This window comes from Sabethes cyaneus, chromosome 1, assembly GCF_943734655.1.
Source record: "Sabethes cyaneus chromosome 1, idSabCyanKW18_F2, whole genome shotgun sequence".
Lineage (NCBI taxonomy): Eukaryota > Metazoa > Arthropoda > Insecta > Diptera > Culicidae > Sabethes > Sabethes cyaneus.
Genome location: NC_071353.1, coordinates 125,507,328 through 125,532,202, shown reverse-complemented (window position 1 = coordinate 125,532,202; position 24,875 = coordinate 125,507,328).

Sequence of the window (24,875 nt, the reverse complement as noted above, 5' to 3'; positions counted from 1 at the left end):
ATTCGTCCTCGTGCAACCCTTCCGTGATGCGACAGCAGGACCACTAACGGAATTTGTAGAAAACATGATATTCCGATTGTTCGGAGTACCGGAAATAATACTGACCGACAATGGGACCCAGTTCATCTCCAAAACGTTTAAAGACCTTCTGCAAAATTACCATGTAAGCCACTGGTTAACTCCAGCATACCATCCACAGGTTAACAACACCGAGCGTGTGAATAGAGTAATCACCACAACCATCAGAGCAACGCTGAAGAAGAATCATAAGCATTGGGCAGACGACATACAGAACATCGCGAATGCAATTCGGACCGCGGTGCACGAATCGACAAAGTACACACCCTATTTTGTGGTCTTTGGTCGAAATCAGGTATCGGACGGAAGAGAATACGCTCGTATCCGAGATAATTACACCTCAGCGGACCAAACAGAAGGAGAAATAAAAATGAAAAGAGCCGAACTGTACGAAGAGGTGAAGAAAAATTTGCAAAATGCATACAAACGGCACGAAAAAAGCTACAACCTGCGCTCCAATATTAGCTGTCCGCGATATGTCACCGGAGAAACGGTCCTGAAGAAGACTTTCGATCTTTCAGATAAATCGAAGGGATTCTGTAAGAAATTGGCCCCTAAGTTTGAACCTTGTGTAGTTAGAAAGGTTCTCGGTTCACATACATACGAGCTCGAGAATATGTCAGGCAAACGAATCGGAGTTTTCTTTGCCGATCAATTGAAGAAATTTCAACCAACGTCGCATCTGAATATTGCAGATGCACGTCATACAGCTATGTAACTTTTTAGAGACAATTATTCATTAAAAAAACACCTACGGGGAAAACGTCAATGTAGCAATCAACCAATGGAAGCATTCATTGGAAATTACAAAGTTCAGCCAAAGTCCGTGAGGAATCGAAACAGTAAAGCGGTGATGATCCCGATGGAGAAGCAGGGCGATGACCTGTGCAAAGTAATAGCCTCGTGCTATGAATCTTAAAGCGAGCCCGTCGCTGATTCGGATGGTTGAGAAGCACTTGCGAAGACAGAGGAGCGTACTTTTGCTAGAGCACGGAATTTTCAATTGAAAACTGCCATGGTAGAGAACCTACATGGAAGACAGAAGAGAGGGTGCCATCATTTAACATGATGCACGACCTCGTGAATGCTGGATGCACAAAAATGCATCGCAAAACGACTAGTTCGTCTGTAAATAAATGTATATAGTAGGGTTAAGTTAGGTTAGTAAACGATTTCTACAATCAAGTCCTAGTACTTATTCACTAAGATTAGGCCTTAGATTAGGGTTAGTTAGAGTTTAAAACATACGACTTTTTTCCTTTGAAATTAATTTTGGCCGTGTCGAGTGATGTTGGCTTTTGAGATTCCATCTTCTTCCTTTTGCTTCAGATGCGCGCTCTATAAGATGCATTTCGTAGCAGCGCCTGCGCAGTTAGGAATGCATAGTTCCATGGGATCAACATTAGTTGGCAGATACAGTTCCTGACCCGTTTTTTTTTGTAGACATGCTGTTAGCCGTATTCCATTTCATCTACTTAGTTATAGGAGTATTAGGTCCCCAGCGTATTTCCAGGTCATTTAGAGTGAAATACGTAGTAGCAGGATCCAGTACCCTGAAAAAAAAAAAAAAAAAAAAAAAAAAATATCTTCAACTTACATCGATGAGACGATACTAAATATACTCTCCTCATTATAGCAGCAGTTTTTAGCGGTCTTCCTTGGCAGATAAGCAATTTTCTTCCTTGATTTACCGTAAATTAACAGTAAACTTTATAAAGATTGCACAGCAGACAGCACGTTGAGGTGACGATAATGTTTTTGATTTTGACAGTTCTTCTTGGTACATTGGTAGAGTGAGTGGCAAGAGAATGAGTGATTGAGCGAAATGCAATGATGTGAGTAAGGGGTTTATGGATGAAAAGATTACAGAATTATTTTAAGTGAGTCGTTCAAAACTGACTGTTATGTTAACGGTTGGAACTTCACACGAGTATAATATCATGTTCAAGGATCAGTTCACAGAATCTTGGGAATCTCCAGGGCAGTAAACGTGATCAGACAGGATAAGAATTTTATGGGAAATTTTGCCAAATTCAACGTTCTTAGATAAAAATCTAGGGTATGGAGCATGGTAAAATTTGCTAGAATTTATTTCATTAAAAATGAAGGAAATTTTTCGGGTGTGAAGATTAGCGTCTCTTTTAGTTGTTATACTGATGTATGGACCTATGATTCACTCTTTTAAGTTTGAAGCTACGAGTTAGGTGAAGGTTATGCAGGATAGTGTGAAATTTGCTTTATCAATTTTAAAGCCGAATGTGTGAGACCCTACCAATTACCAAAGGAAGTTTTTGTCAGTTAGTTTGAGTCAAGTTAACTGAGAGAATAATTTACTCCGTATATAAGTTGTAAAGTCTTTTTTCATAGCTAGGCTTAATGTTTATCTTTCGTGATATCCTTCTATTGTTGCTGGAAACCGGAGTTGTATAACGTTGATGGTTAGTGACAGACGTTGTCTGCAAGCAGAGGAAGAGTCAAATTTTGACGATGACCACTTATGACCCCGACAGTAGGGTTACCACGAAGATACACAATTGTAACTTCGAAAATTTGATTGGTTTGAGGAAAATGTCTTTCCAAAAACCAATCAAATTTTCGAAAGCCTAGGAGGGAATGATGTAGCATTACACCTAGTTAAGTAAAATTTAGATTGAGCAGCCCCTCGTTACGACGGTCTGCTCCGAATTATGCTAGTTGAGTGGAAGTGAGAAAGAGTACCAACTTGTGGTACGTTTAGTAGATGTGAGTACTTTGAGTTGCCACTGAGTTGTTTGCCCACTGGAACTCGGGATAGGTTGGAAAGTTATGTGGGAGCGGGTGGTTGCGACGAGTACGCACATCCCCAAGATGATTTAACCCTTGTTCGGCTATTTGCCCAAAGAAAGAAGGAGGACTCGGGTTCGTTTCTGGCGTAAAGAGAAACGGTTCGGTTGGATCCGAAACTTCGGATGCAAGAAACCAATACTTTAGAATGCTTCGCGGTGTCTCCGTCGTTAACAAATAACTTCGGAAAAACGGACTTTCGTAAATGATTACGTAGTTCCGGTTAAGATGTATTTTTACGATGCCTCGCTGATCTGAGGGACAGCAAACTGTTACTCTGCCACTTTGTTCTAGACCGTGGAAGAGTTCGGCAGTGTTTAAAGTTTTCTTGCTTCGCGCCGCGTAGTGATCCAAAGGTATCACATGTAAGGGTAAAATAGTTTAGTTAGTGATTCTCAATATAGTTTTTCTTTTAGATAGATTAGCTCGTTAATTCGTCTGGTGGCAGCAGTTTAGTGCAGATTTTTTTCAAGCCGGAATATCGGGTAATCCGAATTCCTGTAAAAGGTATAGTTCAGCGTTAAATAGGAAGAGTGCAAGTGCGTGAGGTTAATTCCGACATTACGATGTTGGCCGTATCTTTTGTGCAGGTAGAAAGTGCTACAGACGCCATCGATCCGAGCTCCATCGACCGTTCCCGTTCAGCTGTAAGCCACGCCGGTATACCACGTCTAGTGTCAGAGTTACCTGGTCATCCGTCAACCACGACCAGAAGAACGCCGTTCGCCAAAAACCACGCGCGTTACCTGGAAGCCGCGCTCGGGTCAGCACGTTCCCGCCTTCGCGGGACACCGAGCATACCACGCGGATCGCAGCATTCACAGGAGGTATCACGTAAAACCATGGTAGTGAGTACGATTTAATTCTTTTGTCATGCGCATGAACAAAATTTCCCCCTCCGCATATATTCGCCCGGCGTCGCTAAGAGCGGCCGGTTCAGTGCACTGAATGTCTCGGAAAATTCCCTGCTAAAACTCATAAATTGAGTGATGAGTGTTCGAAACCACCACCCCCAGTGACAAACGTACTTTTTTATGCCAAAATCCTAGGTCAGCGATGCTGTCGCTGAGTAACCGTCGCCTCACGCACTCAATCCCACGCAAAAACGAGCTGTAACTCGAGATAGGCCCTAAACAAACGCTTAGCGTAGTGAGCGGATAGCCGCGAGAGAAAAAGCACCGGTACCAAAGTGAACCATATTTTCGTTAGGGTTGTCAGTAGGTAGGCCTGGGTTCGAGACCCGTCGAAACTATAAGTTACGAAATGTTTTTTTGCGCAATCAATAAAACCTGTAAATGAAACGGAAGTATTAAAAAGTCTATTAGGAAGCTATTTTTGAGTTTTTTACTAAGTTAAATGATTTTGCCCTTCGGTTACCGTTTGCAGATTATATTTTTTTTGGTTGTTGTTGCGAGCTGGGCTGACTTGCAGTCTTCAGCCTACAGTGTCGCGTTTTCTGAAGCGTTCGATGAGTAAGTGGACAGGGAACAGGCCCTGTGATGATAATTGGCAAGTAAGTTTACTTAGCCCCCCGGATAGTTTTTTTTGAGTGACGGTCGGCTGACGCCGCCGAGTATTTTTTAGAGTCTTTGGTGGATTGCTGAGGTAGTTTCCGGTACAGTTGAACCGTCTTCGAACCGAAAGTCAGAAACAAACTGAACCCGCCCGTAGGAGTGGTCTCATTTAGCTGGGCAAACCCAACAAGGTGGATGGTCTCTTTCGGGAGTGGCGCTTAAGCCATCCGCTCACTTTTGCATGACGTTCCGGTTCCAACTGCCCCGGGTTACAAGTTTCATATGCATCTTACATCATTTGTACGCCGAAAGCATGACTGCAAGTAGCTGTCATATATATGTACATATTTATTATCCAGACAGGTTTTGATAGGGCCAATCATCAAACCAAGCAATGGCCAACGGCAGTGTAGAATTGAATGATGCGAGCTTTAATTGGTCGTTTTGGTTATCAAATGGTTATCGTAAAATCGCGCAGTTTGATACTTCCGTAGTCTGTTCCCTATGGCGAGCAGTTTGGACTGTTCCTCTTTCTTATTTAGTTGAATGATTCGAACTTTATGTTTTAGTGTGCGAAAGTAGTCTACGCTGATGGGTTCAAATTATTCCAGGCCGTAGATCATGAAAGGAAAAAAGTACTTGTTATAAAGTATCGGAGAAATTGCAGTCGAAAGGAGACAACGGTTCAACTTGACCCTCTCTGATTTCACGAAAACTTTCAACATGTCTTCAGTCTTACTTTTTCACCGGTCAACTGACCTGTGAATTTTCAGGAGAGTGTATCCGTTTTCTCGTACGAAATTACTAAAAAACTATAACTCTACTTGACGTTCGAGGAATGACGCCTAATAAGATGTTGTAGACAATTAATTGGACAACATGATAAAATACACTAAAATATTAAAAAAAAAATCATCTTTATTTTTTTAAATATTTTAATTCTTTCACCGTACGATTTTTTAATTTTTTCTTAAAAATTCTCAAAATAATAGCAAAAATAATAAAAAATTGATAAAAGTTGAAGGCTTTTAAAGCATTTTTCAAATTTTATTTGATTTTTAAACTTTTATTTTTATATATAAAAACCTCCCAGTTAGCAGCAAGGTACGATGCTGGACTAACAAGCCTACAAGTTGTCTTATGTTCGAACCTCAGCAAAGTGGTGCTGCTTTAGAGTCAACAGGATCGTTGCACTAACCCCGTAATTGTCCTATACTCTAGAGTGACTATGTCTATATATAGCCACTCTATATGGCGACAATGTCAAAATTGGAATGATAATTATCTGTCAGTGTCATTCCAATCGAGTAGACGACCAATCCAACGCGTATGCAGGAAAGAGAAGGGAAATACGCATTGCATACTTTTGGGATGACATGTCACCACTCTGTATATAGTCACTCTACTATACTCTAATAACCGGTTGCGAAGTCTGTCGATAAAGAAGAGTTAAGTCTTAAAGACGTTTATAACCCAAGTCTTACCTTTTTTATTTGTGTAAATTAGCACAATTAGTTTCTAAATTCTGAAAATTAGTTGGATAAAATTCAGTTTTTATTAATTGTAATTGTCCCACAATCATGGGTTACACCCAATTAATAATCGATTTTGACTTTAACTATTTGTATCCGTTTGAATAATACTTATTGACAAAATAGTTTTTCGGTAGTAGATATAATCATTCTGTACCAATAAACAAGTCAACTGTATGCCGAAACGACGAAAAAATAGTTTCCGAATTTTTTTCACTTTGCTACATAATCCAACTGATAAAGTTTTGCTGAAATAGTAAACATTTAAAATTGCGGTTAATGAATTCGTAAGCCTCGTAACTGTAAACTAAAATGAGTAGCACCTGAAAAATGATGTTCGTATCAGAACAGAGTCAAATGCATTCTCTAAGAGGAAAACTTGTGTTTACTATCAGTTTTATGGACCTTCGAAGTAAAAAAGTGACCATCATTTTCCAAGTTGAACACAATTATGAGTCCTTTTTTCTAAAAATTACCATTTAAATTGCAGTCGGAAATTTTGATTATTTTGATACTTGCTAATGGAAATGCTTTCTTAGAAAGCAATAAATGGAACACGATCTGGTCTGTGCCATTGGAGAACCACGAAAAAATCGAAAAAGTTTGTTAAACAGTAAAGATATGTCGGCCATTTTCAACCCTAAAAAAATGGAATTCAGCTAATAACAAGAATTTGAGGTCAAGCATTGTAATAAAAGTCATAGGAGAATCTTGACCATAATAGCATCGCCATCAATTTAGGAAAAGCAATTGTAGAGAAAGATATCATAATAATGCTAAACCGCACGTCCTTTCATCACTGGCGTGCTCATGCCGAGGTAAACTGGGCACGTGCCCTACTTTAATAATTTCTGTAACCCCAAGATCCGCATTTTTTAATTTAATTTGCTACAATTTTTGTTTCAACTTCGCCAGTTCCGAAGCTTTGCTGATAAACCGCCACGTGTGGTATCCTAAAATCCTAAAAAGAGTGAACAAGTGATCGCCTGGATAAAAGAAGGATTGTTAAGATTTGTCGCTCGGCGTGCAGCTCCGGATGACTACTTGGCAAATTTGTAGTGGATCCATCCGGAACTGCACATCGAATCTTTATTCGACAACTGAAGAATGTCCTCCGCGGCGAATTTTGTAAAAATCTTTTGCTCTCAATGTAGCAAGTAGTCTAGAAGCATGCTGCATTCTGAACTAAATGCGAAAGAGGACCTCAATCCTCGGTGTAACGCAACCTGTGCCTAGGGATGAATGCTTGGGGGAGTCTAATAAGGGTTTCCAAGGTTAAACGGAGCCTGCATGGTACCAAAGCACTCTTTGCAGTAAACTGCTCCCTCTGTTTCAAGCTGGCAAAGGACAGTTGAGTTTTATTCCCAGTAGGTTTCTCTAAAAAAATTGATGGGGAAACCAACAATCCCCAAAAGTTGGTGCTAAACACCGGAGTAGATGTGGAGGTGGCGCACGGAGGTAGATCGAAAGTGCGATCCGATCGGTAGTCTGTAGTCCGATCAGTATGGACGCTACTGGCGGAGTGATAGACATAGGGATGCAAGACGACTTTAACCTTGACAGCATGTCGCTGGAAGGATGACTCTCGGATTCATCTCTGAACCTGAACTCGCCGCAAGGGAATGAGGAGAGTTGCGCCGATAACCTTCTCGACGCGACGCTACCTGAAATCGAAAGGTAATTTGAGACCTCCGGCAATGCGGTTAAGCGACTCTGTAACTCGCACGACAACGGTAGGAGTGGTATCGTAACAGGGGCTTCTCAATGGAAGAGGAGCAGGAAGTCGCCCTTCTACCGGCCGATCAGCCTAGCCAGCGGGACCTGGTCGTTACCAAGAAGCAACAATCGGCTAATACGGCATCGCCGAATACCAGCAACAATGGTCCCACTGAAAACAGACCACGCAACCAAGCTTTCAGGAGACTGCAAACATTAGGCTCAAGTTCAGGAGCTGTCAATTCAAGCTCGGCTACTTGGTACTGGATTGCTCTGACCAGAACACGGTCGAATGACTGGACCAAACAGCATCTACTCTCGTTCCGTGGGAAGAGACACAACTACGGGCCTACGACACAAAGGATCTGCCGACGGCTCACACCTTCAAAGGGTACTTTCAGGACAGTGTCGGTACCATGGACGAGAGAATTTTGAGATTCTTTCAGAATCAGAACGACGGCTTTTCAACGTCAGCGTGGCAGCTACGCCGTCGCAATGTATTTGGAAAGACCATTAAACTGTTGATGGAGTTTGACCAAAAGTCGGCAAGCCAGATCGCCGAGCGGCGCTGTATGCTAAACTATAGTTTATGTTTGGCAAAGCACGCATGCGACAGGTCCAATCAACACAGGCGAAACAGTCTCTGGTGCAAAGTCGAGTATGATACCAGCGGAAAGCCCTACTGGGAGTGTCCCGCCACCACTAAGACAATGCAATCCTGCGAAGACTAGAAGGGCGCCCCGAAAACCTCTCAAGAGGCGTACGCAGCAATTACCAGTCAATAGCAGTTAACCTTGGCCGCCCAGTTGGCTTCGAGGTACGATGCTGGTCTAACCGCCATACCGTCGATGCTAGACTGGTTTCGTCATATGTTCGAATTTCGGCTAGGCGGTGCTAGGATTTATGCCCAAGGCTTTGCTTTTAGCAGTCAACTTCAGAAGGACATCTGTGGCCTGTCGTCTGCAGCAACCGACGTCTATCGGTGTGGGCGACCCAGCGGTTCATCTCAACGAAAACGTAGCTGGTACCCGTTCGCCAAGGATCAATCCATTATTGAATCAACCTAAAAACGGCAATCCTTACACAAAATGAGCAGCTTTCGCTGCATTCAGGAGAATCTCCAACACGTCAAGGACGCGTCTAATGTCCTATGCCGGAGGTTCACCAAAATGCATGCGGGGTGCTACTTTGGTCTAGGAGCCATGGATCAACGATACCACGATCCTCAGTATATCCGTAAGCCATTCTGCCATTCTGTTAAATAAGAAAAAGACATTTTCTCCAATTACAGAATTCATCCAACACGATGTCGCTGCCATTACGGTGGTAGTACCGACGACCAGAGAGAAGCAGGCCGAAATCACGTCTAACTGGAAAGAATACAGAGCTTCCCTCACCAAACACCACGCTGAGTTTCGCCAAGCCAAAAGAAAATCAAGAATTAAATTAAAAGCAATGTCTAAGAACCACAGCAATGCAATGGTTTAGGACAATTAAAAAAAGTGGATGGAAATCTCACTACCACCACCAGAGAAACTTTAGAAGCTCTAATGAACACCCACTTCTCTGGCACGACATTGGACAAGACAAAGGCGGCTCGCGGTCCAGCTCATAAACATCTCATAAAAACATGAGATTAGTCAATTTCATAGGAACGGGGCCTTCCCTCGAAAACCTGCGCTGAGAAACGCGGCTAACACACGCTGACAGACGAACAACGTCACGTGCAGTACCAGTACCTTGCAAGTCGTAAGGGCCTGCATAGTGTCGTCGTCCTGCCAGTAAAAACCAGTTAGATTTAAACTTCTCGGTCGGTGGTTATCTACAATAGACGTATGAATAGGCACAATTTGTGTCTATAACCCAACCAGACGCGTCGCTATCTTGATGTTTTGCAGTCTCCTTTTGTCCAGCGCCTCTCTGGTTCAAAGGTACAAGTACCAGTGAACCACATGCACTGGCGGGCGTTGTGGGTTCGAATCCGGTTATAATCTCAGATTATAGCTTGGTTCGACTCATGCACCTTCCAGCATTGGACAGAAGGTAGGAGTCAAAACGACTACCTGTTACAGGGTAGCTACCAATAGCCCCCTCCCTCCTCACCTTTCCACTCTTTCCCCTCTTTCACCAACAAATCAATTGTAGAATCGACTGAAGTTTTTTGAGCGTCTAAGTAGAATACGAAACCTAAAAATTAAAAAAGAAGAAAACTTATCCAATTTAATTCTACTACACGAGTTCGAAAACAGACACTGAGGAAGCCTGCAAGTCGTAGGCGAAATACGAATCTGTCGTGAATAAAATATACATAGCAGAATTAAATTGGATAAGTTTTCTTCTTTTTTTTAATTTTTAGTTTTTAATTTTTTAGAAATGGTAGAACCATCGTTTCAAAAAATATCAATATATATGTATGACAGTATTTCAAGGTCAAGCCGAGAACATGAGATTAGTCTAAGTATTAGCAGCTAAAACCTTCACAGGTTCATTTTTTAGACTTAAATGAATCAGTAGATACCCAGCAAACATTTTCGTACGTATATCAAAGTAACAAATATGATATATGTTTTAATATATATCTAGAAAAATCGCATTCGATGCACGAAACGAGCATATGCGTACTGTTTTGGAGGCGATATACATACTGCAAATTATATGAAAACAATTCACATTCATAAGTATTTGTATACGATGAAATCCGACTCAACATGATTAGTTCCATAATGCTATACAATTCTGTGACGAAAATCGTATGTGAATCAGTTACTATCATTTTGTACGAATAAATGTAAACTAGGGTGCGCTTTATTAAGCTTTATGTACGATTTCGAGTTTGTTTAGCGATATTTAAGATGATTTTCACACATTATTATACGATTTGTGGTTTGCTGGGTAGTAATTGGATGATTAGATTCGAATAATATCATAGTTAAAAACTAAAGTCAATTTGAATGTTGTAGATTTTCTGTAACTCCAAAACTTCTGTTTCACTCACGCGTAACAGGGAATCAAATACTAGTAAATACCTAGCTTAAATTGTAAGGAATAGCTGCTTTTCAAAGTTTCATGGTGAAAACCAGCTGAAAGTTGCTTTACGGTGACAATATACACAATTCAAAAACTACCTGCTATTTAAGCTTATACAGTAATGACTCGATTTTGTCACCCCCATGATGAATTTAGGGGTGACAAAAACGGGACAGTGACAAAATCGGGTATTCTTTCAATTTTACTTTTTTTGCAAATAACTTTGACCGAACTACATATATTCCATTCTAACCGCTTTTAGGACATTTCGTATTGCCTTCTACCTCTCTATGGACATTTGTCACCTTTTTACAGCACAGCTCCCAAAGGTATCAAAACACGCGTTTTTATAATTGCGCCGAAATGGTTGTTTATATTGGTTAACTTTGTTCACAGAAATTTTTATTACACATTTGACATGCTTGACAATGATTTTCAAACGGTCAAATTACATAGTTTTCTAGAATGTAGTAGCTGTTTATCATCAATATTTCAGAAGACAATCAAAATTTCTCTTAAAAATCAAGCAAATTTCAATAGCAATAACTCCCCAACATGCAAAAATTTGCAAGCCATTCATTACCCCTGTGAAAGTACAACAAAAATACTACAAAATTCTAAACAAATTAACCTGACCCTGCACGACTCTCTACCGAAACACTTGCATTGAAAGTTGTTACTCGGTGGATTTTAATCTAGCGTAGTTCAAAAAAAGTGTTATCCCGAGCAAGTAAGTATCCGAAATAATTAATGAAAATATGTAATCCAAGCAACATAGATTATTTCAACAAAAAAATTATTTCCATCAGGAAATCTCCGAAAGAATTAAAAAAAAAATCAATTGAAAAATGGTACTATATATACTGTATTTAACAAAGTTCTGCAACTTTGCTGAAGACATCATACCTCTTTTTTCGGAGGATGCTTCAGAGATCTCCTGATGGATTTTTTTATAGACAAAATAGAGTGCCTTCACTTAATAGGTTGTCTGATTTGCGCGAAGTTGTCCGAATCGAAAATGATTTTTTTTTAAAGTGAGATTTTTTTATATATTTTATAGCTCATTAAAAATGCGGCAAACAGTCTTCGGAAAAAATGTGTAATTTAACATATTAAATAACTTCGCAGAATATTTGAAAGCAATAATTGACAATAATTGAGTTATTGAGCATAATTGACTTTGAAGTGCCTTTTTAAGCACATCATTATATTTCGCAACTAGTAAGAGAATCATAGTTATTATATACAGCAAAGATGCTTATTTTAGTACGATCTACAACTTTTTTGAGGAATTTTTTTTATTGAAATTATTTACAAAAAGAAAAGTTTGTGTCACCCTTAAAGGTGAATTCACGGTCACCCTAATTGTGCAGAAAGATGCGCTATATTTTATTGATAAACTTATCCAAAGACACTTCCCTTGAAAAATTACGAATTTCTTACCCAATTGTTCATGTCCGCTTTTTGGGATTCTGAACCACTGTGGAATAGTGTGAAAATATGCGCTGTATTTTATTAATAAACTTCTTCAAATATATCACCCTTAAAAAATTACGCATTTTTGTGTAAAACTTGACCCGAATGTGTTCCGTTTTCTTCCGAAATTAAACCCGTCGTTTTTTTTTGTTCGACAACCTACGTACCCTTTTATAGTGGGCCCCCGTCCGTCTGAACGATTCCTAATGCAAACTAACGGGGTTCATTTTTAATTTGAACATCTAGCAACCCTAAATATGCTGAAACTTGTATGAACTGGCCGCCCTGCTCTTTGTTATTGTTTTGGTGGTTTGATTTAGTCTCGTTTAGTTGGTAGTTGCAAGCAGCGAATATGTTATTCTCCGATCGGATTTCTATCGTAATCATTGAGAAACGAAATGTGAAACTGATCAAACTAGGATTAAACACGCTAGATCAGTACAAACAAATCGTGTTTAGGTGCATTGTCTATGAAGGCAAATGATGCCATGTTGAGAATGACATTTGAACCATTTTTAATTTGCACATCGTGCAAACCAGCGGGGTTCAAATTAAAAAGTGTTCATATTAAAAACGGTCAAACGAACGAGGGTCTACGGTAGTACAGAACAATTGCGGGCTCGTACTACGATCCTTGTGACAAACAGTCTTTCCCAGCCGAGATTCGAATATGCAACGACTAGCTTGTTAGACCAATGTCGTACGTCGAGGCTAGCCTACCAGCTACCAGCTGCATATATTTTTATTATGCATTTTCCAACTCACTTCCTCCCGTAGTACTAGTACTAAAATGTACAGCCCATCCCTCCTTTTTCTCTCTAAGAGTCTAATTACTGCCGCACTAGTGCACACTATGCATCATAAAAGCAATAACATATAAAATCTGAGCAGAAAGACAGTTCAATTTGACAAATTGAAACGTGACAAAATCGGGTAAAAAACGTGACAAAATCGGGGAGTGACAAAATCGGGTAATCACTGTATTGAAAATGTCAAACACTATATGACATCTTACACTCAAATGTGGACTGTCGCTCAAATATATTTGATGAAAATGTTATTTCAAGAGCAACATGTGAAAAGGGCCTATGTGTAAATGAGAGATTCTCTTCGTGTCTCCTCTCTTCCGCTTATCACGGCGATGCAAGTTCACTTGAACGGATTAATTTTGCATGAAACGATTGCTGGCGTTATTTACTAGCTGCTGGTAAAGAAACATTGGCGATAGGCGATAGATTTATAGTCTTCAGCACTTTTGTTCGTATGAATATATCCCCCTTAATCTAAAAGTGTCAAAAGTTAGCCATCGCTTACTATGATAAAAATAAGAGAATAACTTTTTTGTGTTAGGATATATAGACAGCGTTTCTTCAGCAAAGTTGTAAATAATGTGAAAACAAGTAACTTTGCTGAAGAAATAAAATTCCTATCTTTAGCGAGTGGTGAACTATAATATTCTTTGAAACTTCTTTAAAAATCAGTTTTTCATACTTAGCTTTTTTAAGTTGCATTTTACAAGAATATATTGTACTAGGCAATTATCGAAGCACTCAAAACACACGTTTTTGCAGAAGACCGCAAATCTCTTGGACCTTTACTTGTTAAGTTATCGCATAATCAATCTTTAAATTTCCATAGCTTCACAAGCCAATGGGGTAAAATGGGGCAAGTGGATTTATGAAATCAGTGCTTCACGTTAAAACTTAGGTCGAGTACTACAAACTTGTACAGGTGCCGCTTGTCCCCAACCACCCAAATTAGAGTACGACAAGCATACGTTTTATGTGTTCGCTATAGGCTCGATACACGTCCACTTTTTACACTTTTTTTTCCTTAACTTTACGAGGTTAAGCGAAAACTTTGTAGGGAAAGGTCCTAAAGAGTTGCATTCTTCTGCAAAAACATGTATTTTGAGTCCATCAATATTCGCCTAGAGCCATATAATCTTGTAAAATGCAATCAACGTACGCTAAATATGAACAACTTTTTTTAAAAGAATTTTCTTAGAAAATGCTGTATAGCTCTGCACTCGATAGAGATAGAAATGTCATTTCTTTGGCAAAGTTGTTTGCCTTTATATTTTCTAAAACTATGCCGAAGAAACCATGTGTCTATCAACTAACACAAAAAAGTGAACGTGTGATATTTGTGAGCCGTGAGCCGATAGCTCACGCGAAACACATCAAACATATGCTTGCCGTACTCTAATTTGGGTGGTTGGAGACAAGCGGTACCTACACAAGTTTGTAGTACTCGACCTATGCTTTAAAGCAAAGCACTGATTTCATAAATCCACTTGCCCTATTTTACCGCATAGGCTTGTGAAGCTATGGAAATCTAAACTTTAATATGCGATAAGCAAGTAAAGGTCCAAGAGATTTGCGGTCCCCTGCAAAAATGTGTGTTTTGAGTGCTTCAATAATTTCCTAGAACAATATATTCCTGTAAAGTGCAACTAAAAAAAGCTAAGTATGAAAACCTAATTTTTAAAGAAGTTTTAAAGAATATGCTCTATAGGTCACCGCTCGCTAAAGATAGGAATTTTATTTCTTCAGCAAAGTTACTTGTTTTTAAATTATTTACAACTTTGCCGAAGAAACTATGTCTATATTTCCTAACACAAAAAAGTTATTTCTTTTTATTTTTATCTTAGATTCTGACAGTAGAAGCGATATGAACCATTTAACAATGTGATAAGAGACACTTGAACTAATTGAACTATGATAAATAAGAGGCTATAACAAAGGTTCCTTTCCCTAATAGGTGAATTAAATCGCAGGATTTTTTACAATTTCAAAAAATAAAAAACTTATTTACACTTTTTGTATTGTCTACAATCTGTCCTTAGATACCATAACACGTACGCCATATGCGTAAAAACACATACGTCCTTTTTAAAAATTAGTCTTGAGCCGTAGTGGTCCTAGTTGACCTTTACTGAAGTATCATTCAAATCGGAAAGGATCAAGTTGAACCTTTTACTCATTTCACTTGGAATTACTCAACTTCATTACAATTATTTTTTAGGAAATACAAATTGGTCAACAAATTGCCGTAGGCACCAACAGGAATCACGGTAAAATAGAACTAGTTTCTAGGAATCTGCATTTTGGTAACATTGTTGCCTAACAATATCAATCTCCAAACTACGTCGAAGATAGGAAAAATCTGATTGAAACATACAATCAACTCATTACACTTCACGAAATTCTGATTTTTGTTATTCATAGCCCTTATGCCTTTCGATTCATCCACGGATTAGCGAACTGCTTATCAGGCGATACTTCACATGGTTCACAGATTATTGACAATATCCATTTCGGCCAATTCTGTTCAGGAATACGCACCGTCTACTCCAATCATCAAACATAAACTTTGACAATATTTTATTTTAAACACAGTCCTAGGGTGACATTTAGCATCACAAATTCCTTCACGAGGAAATCATCGATCAATCACAGTTCCAATCCAATAAATCTAAGCATTCCCAAATTTGAACATACCCAACGAATCATTTTAACAACTTCCGCGAGTTGTTCGATGCACTAACGAAAACTTCCTTCCGTATCCTCTGTGCCGCTGATAGTGACAGTGATGAACTGCCAACCGCCACTCTCACAAATGTTACAGTTAGTGAACTTTTTACTCCGATCTTCGTTTGCTGTTAACCGCACGATCACATCACCGTAACTAAACATTTCCTTGTGTCTGCGATCAGTTTTATAGCTTTCCACCGTCGTCGTCTTCGTCGTCGGCATCATAGTTGCATCCCACACACAACCGAAAATCAGCAGCAGCAGCAACAACAAAACAAGAAAAAAACGAGACTGCCGCTGGGACCCACTGAGAGTGAGAGTAGTTTTTTTTTGGTCTACTACTATCACTCTCGTTGCATGCACGTCGTTTGTTTCCAAGATCATTGAAATCCACGGGCTCTGAATTCGCGACCCTCCACCAGCAGCAGCCACCTCTTGCGCTGCAACCAGCAACTTCTCTAACAGAGAAACGAGAGAAATTTTCCCACTGACTGCACTGCAAGTGTTGCTCAGATCTCAAAACAAAATCGGAAATACAAGTTGATTCTTGAAGGAAGTGCCCAAGCATGTGCAATTGGCTTACTCTAATTAAGCGCGTGGATTGCGCTGCCGCAGGTGAATTGTACGCAGAAATTAAAGCTAACGGTGCAACAGCGCAGCGGCGCAATGAAACTTGCACTTCTTCCCGCGGGCTACGGTCAAGCCAAGCCAGGCCAGCCCACCGACTTTAGCTCCAACTCCGGCTCTCCGGTGAAATGATGCAAATTTTCGATATTGCCTTTGGTCACGTTCGGAAAAATGTAGCACGAGATAACGATGATTGCTTTGAGGTCCCAGAGCTGCTGCACGTTTCTCGATAGATAGTGTACAGGCAATCGATGCGGCGCGAACCAATTGCATTCGCACATGGATTCGATTTCTCTGCTGATAGAGGCGAATGTTATGTCATCGTCATAGTGATGCTGATTTTATTTTATCGCATTCATTCACATGTTCGTCTAATGATTGACGGCATCCACGACTAGCGTCGAGCAAGTTCTTCAACTAGTTATTGAGACAATTAAAAGGTAAAAGTAAAATGCATGCTCTGATTCAACGGTAATATATTGCTCATAATTGAAGAGTAATTAAATTCAGTATGATCATAACTGTTTAGATAAAAACAAAAGCCGATGGAAAATCAACCTCTGTTAATATGCGTAGAAAGAAAAACATATATTCTAGGAGCATGTCCGGTAGATAATATTCCATGGTACGCACTTAACGAATCAGGAAATAATACCTCACATTTTCAATTTACAATTTGCGCAGTACACCGAAGGACTTATCCACCCAGCGATGGACGATGGACGGTCGATGTTTAACGAGACGATTTTCGAGAAACGATTTTAATTGTGATGCAGATTGTGATTGTGATCTGGCACAGATCGTGAATTTTTTTTCTGTTCAAATGGGTGCGCAGAGTCAGCGAACTGGGCTTGCCGGGCGGTGGTGCAATTGCAATATGCTTCTTATTGAAAGTAATCCGTTAATTGTTGGCTGATGTCTGGTTTCTGTCTGCGAATATCTCAGAACCTTATTAGGTGTCGATGGAATCTCGACCTCTCAAGCTGGTTCACAAAATCTATGTTAATTGCGAATCAATCGGACCGGCTGAACGAGAGAGAGACCGAATATGTGTATTCGATTCATAATATAATTAGACGCCGCGGCGGGCTGCGATGTCTTCGACAGAATGCTGTTCCAATCAAGAGCACCATGATTACAAACAAAGTCAGTAACCTTTCCACAGAATTCATGTGAAAATATTTAAACAATTTACGTGCACTTATAATTAAATTATCGTTAATTTACTGTAAAATACAATACAAAATTATGCATAGATTATCAAAACGTTCGTGGTCTTACAGCCAAAACGAACGCCTTTTATGTTGCTGTGTAGCAGACTCTGGCAGCCTCGTCATAAGAAAAATTTAGTCGCACGAAAACAATCAGTATGTTTGAGAAGATCCACTTCCAAGGTGTCTCAATTATCAATAGGATAACCTAGGGAGCTCCGCGGTACAGCTATTGGAAAACCTCTGTTGCTTACTATCCAAGAACCACAAGTTTTGACGGCTGGTGCCTTGACTTTTGTTCCTCGCGTTGTCTTGCTTCGGCAGCAAAGATGACCTTTATCGTTCGAGACACCTCTGTTGCAACAAGTGACTGGTGTTATTACCAAAGCTTCAATGGAAAAACTGACACAAACGAGTTACGCCCTGGCAAATCAATCAAATTGCTCATTTCGACCTTTTTCACTTTCATTCAATTCCTCTATTCAGCAATGCAATTTTCTTTCTTTATGGAAGGAATTTATTGTGTTTTTAAAGATTTTTCTTTCTTTATTGAAGGAATTTATTGTGTTTTTAAAAATAGAAGCATGCTAAGTGTAACCAATAAAAAAGTTGTCCAAATTGGCATTACGTCTAAAATAATGATTACTATCGTAAGCCATGTAATTACATGATTACATTACCACATATTTACTAGCATGAGTTCTTTCCAAATCGATCGATCCTTACATTTCTGAGTGATTTTGTTTCGTTTTGCTTACACAACATGAACAAGCTAGAATAAGAATGTAGTGTTAAAACTATGACAAATACGTTAAAAATAAATCTTAAAAAAAATCACCCCGATAATCAAGTCTAAAAACCCGAAAATCTCCAGACAATCCAGTTCCGGGATAATCTAATCCAGAATTCAGAACTCTGGTCACCCTTCACCAGAAAGCTGCTTTCGTCCAAAATTCTCTATACCTCCGTAAGGTAACGATTCGGTCCGTTGTATTCCCACCATACTGGTTGTTTGTCACGAATTCAGTTTGTCAGGTTTCTTGCGCTCGAAATTCTCCGCACTATTCGTTCCATATCTCAAATCATAACAACTAATTGATGCAAACAGCTGCCCAACTTATTCTGACCCATTTTGAGGAGTTCCGTTGCAATTCTCCTTCACCTTCTTTTGTAGCATAGAGACAGACGTGGTGGCTCGTGCTGTGTCATGAACTTGTTTGCATTGCATTCGGTCCTGGGCAACCCCTTACCAATTCGTTGGTGACCAGCTTATGCATCTACTTGCCACGTCTGAATATTCCAAAACACACCTGGAGATATACAAATGGCGACTCTAACTCTTATATCGACCATTTCTATATCGACGGTCGACACTTTTCGGATGTCATCGATGTATGGTCTTTTCGGGGACCAAATATTAGGGATGGGAAAACTATCATTAATTACTGATAGTTATCAGTGAGCAATAATATCACTAAGTATCAGTAAGGTTTCGCAGTTATTGATGCTTACTGATACAGTTACGTCGTCCCATTAGGAAACTCAGTTGGATTAAATAAATGGTAGGTAGTTGCGTACGATAGACGAGAGTGACACAATATATCGTCGTTGTCGTCAGCAGCCTAGAGCTTGGGTGGCTCGTGCTGTTTCAAGCAGTCGTCTCTATTTAACTCGATCTTGGGCCATTCGTCGCAAGTTTCCCAGTCGTCTCAAAAGTCATAAATCACTTTCGATTTGGTCAAGCCATCTTGCATGTTGAGTCTTCGTGTTTCCAGTGCTGGTGGGGTTGTTGAAAAGAACTGTTGTCGTTGCTCTATCGTTCGGCATCCTTACGACGTGCCCGGCCCACCGTAGCATACCGACTTTCGTCAGATGTAGATGGGGGTCTCTGGGATTCTCAAGCAGTGAAAGTATGTCGTGATTCATATACTTCTACCCTTGATGAAAATCATGCCTCTCGTTTCGATACTCGCTGATCGGAACACCGCCTCAAGAGTGACGTTGAACAGCATAAGCTGTCACCTTGTCCCAACCCTCGACGAGTCTTGAAGGGACTCGAGTGTGTCCCGGAGACGTGCGAAGCACATCACTCGTTCCAATATAGCTCTGATTAGTCGGGTCAGTTTATCCGGCAAACGGGTTTCGTTGCTTTGAAATCAATTAAGATGTGATCCGAGGACACGATGTATCCCCAACATTTCTGCAAGATCTGTCGGATGGGAAAAATCTGGTCGATAGTTGCGCGAGCCCCCATGAAGTCCACCTGATAAATTACAATGTAAAATTACAATGAATGTTATTACAATTGCCTATTTTCTCGTCTCGTATCTCGTCGTGTGTGAGATTCGCACAAGGTTGTCGATTGAGATGACGCTCCAGCAGTAAACGGCAGATGGCGTGACAGCCGAATGGGCCAGAAAGCTTGATCAACGAATCACAGACAGGCTTCATTTTCAGTTTTTTGCACATTAGATGCTTATTTGAATGCAGCGCCTCAACTAAACAGAATTCGAAAAAGTAGTGTATACGGCAATTGTAGAGCTAATTATTATCTACATTATTGTTGAAGAAAGTATAGTTCTATCTTTTGTATTTACGGCGCTATGGGGCTGTTACTCCATTGGTAGCAACAAGAGCGCTCAGTTGGCTACCAACGAGGTAGCAATCGCATAGCGCCGTAAATACAAAAGATAAAACTATACTTTCTTCAACAATAATGTAGATAATAATTAGCTCTACAATTGCCGTATACACTACTTTTTCGAATTCTGTTTAGTTGAGGCGCTGCAGTCAAATGAGCATCTACTGAGCAAAAAACCGTACGAAGCAAACCACCGGATCATTGACAGAATCTTGGAAGAAGAACAAATGCCAGTGGAGTGATTGGATAGCCCCATTTGCTCTATTTTTTAAATAGCACATCAACACGAGTGTAAGAACTATCGAGGCATAACATTTCTCAATTCTGCCCACAAGTTGCTCCCATGTATTCTGTTCTATAGACTGAGACCGTTAGCGGGGTCCTTTGTCGGCGCGACCAGACTGGTTTTCGTAAGGGTCACTCCATGACGGATCAGCTGTACACCCTGCGTCAGTTTCTAGACAAATATCGGGAAGACAACTTCCAGACTCATCATCTGTATGTGGACTTTAAGGCAGCGTACGATTCTGTCTAACAAAATGAGCTGTGGCAGATAATGGTTTTCTGACGAAACAACACAGAACGAAAGTTGTGAAGTTCACATATGCCTCAAACTAAAATGTATATAAATTAACGAACACCTATTAAAAACCACATATATTTTTTCATCACATAAACGTTACCAAAAAAGACTGTCTCATCATGGTTAGAACGATTCGTGATTTCAACAGTGTCTAGATGCTATTGAGTGTGGTTGCAATCCTTGCTTTTGTCCGGTGGGATATAGACAACGCCAAGGAAAATAACCTTGTCACTAATGGCGATATTCATCCATTTTCAACCGCTGGATAGATGGACAGAAACACGGCCACTTTGCCGGAGCTATTTTATGCATCAGAATCAACCTTAATGACAAAGACTTGCGTATCATAATTCATCCAACTGATTCGATCCATGGCAATTGATCTTCAGTTCCGCGCACACCCGGTGCTCGCCAGATCGCGCTCCACCTGGTCTTGCCACCTCGCTCACTGTGCCCCTCTTCTTCTTGTTCCTACTGGATTCAATGCGAAAACCATTTTTGCAGGATAGTTGTCCGGTATGCTAGCAACATGTCTTGCTTAACGTATTCGAACAGCTTTAGCCAATTTTTTAACACTGGGTTCGCCGTAGAGACAGGCGAGTTTGTGGTTTATTTTTCGCTTTCATACACCATTCTCTTGCACGCCTCCAAAGATGGTTATTAGCACCCGTCGTCATTGGCGTAGCTAAGAATTTTCTCTGGCAGGAGCCCAGGGAGGGGAGCGTGTGACGCTACCATCATGCCGAAAGGCCGACCTAGGTATAGCAGGTCACCGGCTTACTGGTGGACAGATGCAATTACGGAACTCCGCGGAACGTGCTTTCGTGCGAGGAGAACTATGCAAAGAGCTCGTTCGGACGAAGGCAAAGCCGAATGTGGAGTAGCACTTGTTGCTGCACGCGCAGCGCTTAAGAGTGGAATAAAAGCTAGTAAACGAGCCTGCTTCGAAAGGTTATGTACTAGTGTCAATGTGAACCCGTGGTGTGATGCCTACAGGGTCGTAATGGTAAAGACCAAGGGCGTGATGGCGCTCGCAGAGAGCGACGGTTACAAACGAGGAACTCATTGAGATCGCTAAATCCCTAAAAGTGAGCAACGCACCGGGACCAGACGGAATCCAGAATTTGGTCATTAAAGCGGCTATTTTGGAAGCTCCCGAATTATTCGGGGTTGTAATGAGTAGGTGCCTGGAAGATGGCTAGGTACCAAAAGCTTTCTAGCTCTGTCTGTCTGTCTGTCTGTCTGTCTGTCTGTCTGTCTGTCTGTCTGTCTGTCTGTCTGTCTGTCTGTCTGTCTGTCTGTCTGTCTGTCTGTCTGTCTGTCTGTCTGTCTGTCTGTCTGTCTGTCTGTCTGTCTGTCTGTCTGTCTGTCTGTCTGTCTGTCTGTCTGTCTGTCTGTCTGTCTGTCTGTCTGTCTGTCTGTCTGTCTGTCTGTCTGTCTGTCTGTCTGTCTGTCTGTCTGTCTGTCTGTCTGTCTGTCTGTCTGTCTGTCTGTCTGTCTGTCTGTCTGTCTGTCTGTCTGTCTGTCTGTCTGTCTGTCTGTCTGTCTGTCTGTCTGTCTGTCTGTCTGTCTGTCTGTCTGTCTGTCTGTCTGTCTGTCTGTCTGTCTGTCTGTCTGTCTGTCTGTCTGTCTGTCTGTCTGTCTGTCTGTCTGTCTGTCTGTCTGTCTGTCTGTCTGTCTGTCTGTCTGTCTGTCTGTCTGTCTGTCTGTCTGTCTGTCTGTCTGTCTGTCTGTCTGTCTGTCTGTCTGTCTGTCTGTCTGTCTGTCTGTCTGTCTGTCTGTCTGTCTGTCTGTCTGTCTGTCTGTCTGTCTGTCTGTCTGTCTGTCTGTCTGTCTGTCTGTCTGTCTGTCTGTCTGTCTGTCTGTCTGTCTGTCTGTCTGTCTGTCTGTCTGTCTGTCTGTCTGTCTGTCTGTCTGTCTGTCTGTCTGTCTGTCTGTCTGTCTGTCTGTCTGTCTGTCTGTCTGTCTGTCTGTCTGTCTGTCTGTCTGTCTGTCTGTCTGTCTGTCTGTCTGTCTGTCTGTCTGTCTGTCTGTCTGTCTGTCTGTCTGTCTGTCTGTCTGTCTGTCTGTCTGTCTGTCTGTCTGTCTGTCTGTCTGTCTGTCTGTCTGTCTGTCTGTCTGTCTGTCTGTCTGTCTGTCTGTCTGTCTGTCTGTCTGTCTGTCTGTCTGTCTGTCTGTCTGTCTGTCTGTCTGTCTGTCTGTCTGTCTGTCTGTCTGTCTGTCTGTCTGTCTGTCTGTCTGTCTGTCTGTCTGTCTGTCTGTCTGTCTGTCTGTCTGTCTGTCTGTCTGTCTGTCTGTCTGTCTGTCTGTCTGTCTGTCTGTCTGTCTGTCTGTCTGTCTGTCTGTCTGTCTGTCTGTCTGTCTGTCTGTCTGTCTGTCTGTCTGTCTGTCTGTCTGTCTGTCTGTCTGTCTGTCTGTCTGTCTGTCTGTCTGTCTGTCTGTCTGTCTGTCTGTCTGTCTGTCTGTCTGTCTGTCTGTCTGTCTGTCTGTCTGTCTGTCTGTCTGTCTGTCTGTCTGTCTGTCTGTCTGTCTGTCTGTCTGTCTGTCTGTCTGTCTGTCTGTCTGTCTGTCTGTCTGTCTGTCTGTCTGTCTGTCTGTCTGTCTGTCTGTCTGTCTGTCTGTCTGTCTGTCTGTCTGTCTGTCTGTCTGTCTGTCTGTCTGTCTGTCTGTCTGTCTGTCTGTCTGTCTGTCTGTCTGTCTGTCTGTCTGTCTGTCTGTCTGTCTGTCTGTCTGTCTGTCTGTCTGTCTGTCTGTCTGTCTGTCTGTCTGTCTGTCTGTCTGTCTGTCTGTCTGTCTGTCTGTCTGTCTGTCTGTCTGTCTGTCTGTCTGTCTGTCTGTCTGTCTGTCTGTCTGTCTGTCTGTCTGTCTGTCTGTCTGTCTGTCTGTCTGTCTGTCTGTCTGTCTGTCTGTCTGTCTGTCTGTCTGTCTGTCTGTCTGTCTGTCTGTCTGTCTGTCTGTCTGTCTGTCTGTCTGTCTGTCTGTCTGTCTGTCTGTCTGTCTGTCTGTCTGTCTGTCTGTCTGTCTGTCTGTCTGTCTGTCTGTCTGTCTGTCTGTCTGTCTGTCTGTCTGTCTGTCTGTCTGTCTGTCTGTCTGTCTGTCTGTCTGTCTGTCTGTCTGTCTGTCTGTCTGTCTGTCTGTCTGTCTGTCTGTCTGTCTGTCTGTCTGTCTGTCTGTCTGTCTGTCTGTCTGTCTGTCTGTCTGTCTGTCTGTCTGTCTGTCTGTCTGTCTGTCTGTCTGTCTGTCTGTCTGTCTGTCTGTCTGTCTGTCTGTCTGTCTGTCTGTCTGTCTGTCTGTCTGTCTGTCTGTCTGTCTGTCTGTCTGTCTGTCTGTCTGTCTGTCTATCTGTCTGTCTGTCTGTCTGTCTGTCTGTCTGTCTGTCGGAATGTTCCTTACAGAATGGAGGACAAAAGGAGTAAATTTATATTTAGTATGCAACACAAATGTGGCTTAAAGTTTAATTTAAACTAAAATTTGATTAAAATTTGCTTCCTTCTTAATTTTGAAACGAAATAATAAATAATAATAACCCCCTTGGAGAACGGAGCTCTCTTACAAATGAAACACAATTTTCTGCATAACTAGAGAACTAATCAAGCAATTGGAACCAAATTTGGCATGTCGGTGTTTTTGGAGGCAAGTTTTTTTTTGGTGAATTTAGGCCTCTCCACTCTATAGAAAGGGAATTATTACCCCTCTCCCCTTTAAGAGGGGGGGGGCTTCCATTCAAATAAAATACAAATTTCCTCTTATCTCGAGAACTAATCAGGCATATGGAACAAAATTTGGCATGTGGTGGTTTTCGGAGGCAAGAATTTTTTGTTATGAATTCGGACCCATTCTCTGTTTAGGAGGGGGGGGGGGGGCTCCCATACAAACGAAATACAAATTTCCTCATAACTCGAGAACTAATCAAGCAAAGTCAATTTATTGAAAATTCTGCCCCGCGTTGTTGAATAGCATGCAGGAAAGACCATTTCTTTGTCGACATCCCCTGCAACCCGAGTCACCCGAGATTTTTCCACAGCACTTGATCCCATCCGTCATAGCCATGGTAAGTCTAGTAAGCTTACCGGGAAAGCCGTTTTCGTCCAGAATTTTCAATAGCTCTTGT